Below are 4,153 nucleotides of genomic sequence, written 5' to 3' on the forward strand. Positions count from 1 at the left end.
AGGTGTGAATGTTTCAACTACCACCTTGATTAGCATATAATGGCCTGACAGTGCCTGGAGCAAGCTTTTGTTGAGAGGTGATTAGATGTCCTTGTTTGTTTCCTCTCTGTTGTGCTGTTGTCATTTTAGAGGTTTTTTTTAATACTCATTGGGCATAGTAAGGATAGGAATCTGGGTAATGGACCCATTCCGGCCTTCAACTCGCCCGGCTCATTCATAGATAGTGGCCAAATCTGTGTACATGTAACCAGGGAAGCCACGTCGGCCTGGCACTTCTTCCCTGGCTGCTGAGACCTCTCTCAGAGCTTCCACATAGGAGCTCATATCCGTCAAAATGACCAAGACATGCTTCTCACACTGATAAGCCAAGAACTCCGCTGTGGTCAGAGCAAGGCGAGGGGTGATGATGCGCTCAATGGTTGGATCATTAGCCAGGTTCAGGAACAGACACACATTGTCCATGGAGCCATTCTCCTCAAAGTCGGATTTGAAGAACCGAGCTGTTTCCATATTTACTCCCATAGCAGCAAACACAATGGCAAAGTTCTCTTCACTATAGTCCATCACGTCTTTAGATTTCTTCACCAATCCTGCGTGGCGACAGATCTGAGCTGCTATCTCATTATGGGGCAACCCAGCAGCCGAGAAAATTGGGATTTTCTGTCCTCTGGCAATACTGTTCATGCTATCTATAGCGGAATTGCCGGTCTGAATAATCTCTTCTGGGTAGATTCGACACTGAGGATTGATTGGTTGACCCATGATACCCAAGTAGTCTTCAGCCAAGACCATAGGGCCTCTGTCGATGGGTTTCCCTGATCCATTAAACACACGCCCAAGCATATCTTCAGATCCTGGGGTTCGAAGGATATCCCCAGTAAATTCACAAGATGTTCTCTTAGCATCTATTCCTGAAGTTCCTTCAAAAACCTGAACTACAGCTTTGGATCCACTGACTTCTAGCACCTGCCCGCTTCTCTTTGTTCCATCTGGTAACGTCAAATGCATATTCTCTGCATACCTAGGAAACTTCACTTGATCCAAGATTACTAGTGGCCCATTGACTCCAGATACCGTCTTATATGTGAGGCGGGGCTGGGACAGGTAGTCGCGGGTGACGGCGGCCGCCTGCTCCTTGGGCGCCCCTCCGCCACTCAGCTCGGACACGGCCCCGTTCACCATCCCTCGAATGGCCCGCAGCGCCGCCATCTTGTGCCCGTCTGGCTTTTTTTTAACACTGGTAGCCAGAACTCTAAACTCTAAAATGACAACAGCACAGGATCAGAGAGGAAACAAACAAGGACATCTAATCACCTCTCAACAAAAGTTTGCTCCAGGCACTGTCAGGCCATTATATGCTAATAAAGGTGATCCGTTGAAACATTCACACCTAGCTCCAGCAGACAAGAGTCCTTTGTCCCGCCCTTGTCATTCCACAGATATATAAACCTCTTTTTCCTAGTTCCAACAGACCTCACTACCTCTGAGGATGCTTGCCATAGATTTAGGCAAAACGTCAGGAGAGAATGCCTCTAGACCAGGGGTCCTCAACCTTTTCAAACAGAGGGCCAGGTCACAGACCCTCAAACTGTTGGAGGGCCAGATTAAAATTTGAAAAAAAAAGAATGAATTCCTATGCACACTATACATATCATTTTTGTAGTGCAAAAACACTTAAAACAATACAATAATTAAAATGAAGAACCATTTCAACAAATGCAAAATTATTAGTATTTCAATGAAGTGTGGGCCTACTTTTGGCTGATGAAATAGGATTGTTGTTATTGTGTGCTTTCAAGTCATTTCAGACTTAGTTTGACCCTGAGCGAGGGCCAGGTAAATGACCTTGGAGGGCCACATTTGGCCCCCGGGCCTTAGTTTGACGACCCCTGCTCTAGACCATGGCCATATAGCCCGAAAAAAACCTACAACAACCCAGTAAGTAAAGAGCCACACTCAAAAAGTAGGGGAATTCCAGGAAAGAATCAATCAGGGCCAGCTAACACCTCCCAACATAGGATTCCCCCTGGCAGCAACCAGCCAAGCTTTGAAGTTGCAAGGCTATACAATACTAATCAAGGTGATCAATTGCAACATTCACACTTGCCTCAAAGAAGAGTTCTTTCTCCCACCGGGGACATTCCACAGATATATAAACCCCACTTGCATAGTTTCCAACAGACCCCTCAACCTTCTGAGGATGCCTGCCATAGATGTGGGTGAAACGTCAGGAGAGAATGCTTCTGGAACATGGCCATACAGCCCAGAAAATTCACAGCAACTAAATTTAGTGATGCTTTTCTCCAAAGAGGGGTGTTTAGGATACAGTACTTCCAAATGAGATTGGGTTCAAGGCTGACTGGAGCTCAAAATAAGTCTGGAAATTTGGAAACTTCCAGTTGGAAACTTCTAGCCCTACTTTAAGCCTACTTAAATTTTCCCAGCCCCAAATATCTTCTGCTCTTTACTTCCCTTCCTTCATTCCCAATTTCCAGGCTTATTTTGAGCTCCAGTGACATCTCTCCTCAGTCAAAACCGTGAAGGATGTTCGGCAATGTCCAGCTTTCATTTGTTTTTGTAATTTTTAAAAAGGTTATTTGGTACTTTTTTTTCTTTTGCCATTTCCAGGCCTGATGTGACTTGCATCAGGCTTTGGGAGGGAACATGTAGCTGCCATAAAGCAAAATCTTCTCTGGTCATAAAACAAAATCCAAATCCTGTAATAGGGTAATATATTTCTTAGCTCAGTCCAAAAAACCACATAATTACTTGCACAGTGTTGAGACGGCTAGATCTCTTTCAAGCAAGGTGTTGCAAGAGATGTGAAGTGGATAGACTTGGTTTGAGGGTACACATGGTGATAAGAAAAAAGGCACAAAAAGCCCCAAACAAATAAAGCCAAAGCAAAAACAGTGGGCTGCAAAACACTCTGTAGGTGTGTACGGGCACGTACGTGGGTTGACTGGTTCTCTGAAGCCCTTCTTCTTTTACTTTTGGTCTTAAGGTTCAATCAATAAATGGTCTAAAGCCCTCCGCTACCCCAAAACTGCAGAAAATTGGTGAAAAGTGGTCAGCTTAATCTATATAAATAAAAATGTAATGTTCGTTTGTGGGTTTAACATAACTCAAAAACCACTGGATTAATTGGCACAAAATTTGGACACTACACCCCTAACAGACCAATGAGTGACCATCACTCATAAAAACACTGAAAAACACAGCAGAAAAGACTTAAAAAGCAAAAACAACCTTACAACACATGTGCAAAACCACATATATATACAAACACACACATATATACATATACACACATACACACACAAAACACATACAAACAGACGGGGCCACAGCAACACGTAGCAGGGGATGGCTAATAATAATAATAATAATAATAATAATAATAATAATAATAATGACTGTGGCACAAACCAGTAAAGGTGGTCCCAGTGGTGATCGGCACATTGGGTGCAGTGCCTAAAGATCTTGGCCTGCACTTAAACACAATTGGCGCTGACAAGATTACCATCTGCAAAAGGACATCTTACTGGGATCTGCACGCATTATTCGCCGATACATCACACAGTCCTAGACACTTGGAAAGTGTCCAACGTGTGATCCAATACAACAGTTGTGGTGTTTCTAATAATAATAATAATAATAATAGTGCGGTTTTCTGGCATTGTATATTTTTGCCACTTCTGTGACCTAAACGCTTGAAAGTGTTTGACTTGTGATTTTGTGATATGAAATCCAGTATATATATCTTGTTTGCTGTGACATACTGTGTTTTGTGTCAGTAAAATAATAATAATAATAATAATAATAATAATAATAATAAAGACTGTGGCACAAGCCAGTAAAGATGGTCCCAATGGTGATCGGCACACTGGGTGCAGTGCCTAAAGACCTTGGCCTGCACTTAAACACAATTGGCGCTGACAAGATTATCATCTGCCAGCTGCAAAAGGCTACCTTACTGGGATCTGCATGCATTATTCGCCAATACATCACACAGCTCTAGTGTCCAACGTCGTGTGATCAAATACAACAGCCAGCAGAGTGTCTGCTGTGGATTCATCTTGTGATGTTTCAAATAATAATAATAATAATAATAATGATTATTATTATTATTGTGCAGTTTTCTGGCATTGTA

The 4,153-nt window shown here is 42.8% G+C and overlaps 1 pseudogene; it reads right to left on the minus strand.

Moving 5' to 3' along the window:
• Positions 1-151: 151 nt before the first annotated feature.
• Positions 152-1,222, minus strand: LOC132780468 (V-type proton ATPase subunit B, brain isoform pseudogene; annotated as a pseudogene).
• Between the last annotated feature and the right edge of the window lie 2,931 nt (positions 1,223-4,153).

This window comes from Anolis sagrei, chromosome 4 (assembly GCF_037176765.1).
Source record: "Anolis sagrei isolate rAnoSag1 chromosome 4, rAnoSag1.mat, whole genome shotgun sequence".
In the NCBI taxonomy this organism is placed as follows: Eukaryota; Metazoa; Chordata; class Lepidosauria; order Squamata; family Dactyloidae; genus Anolis; species Anolis sagrei.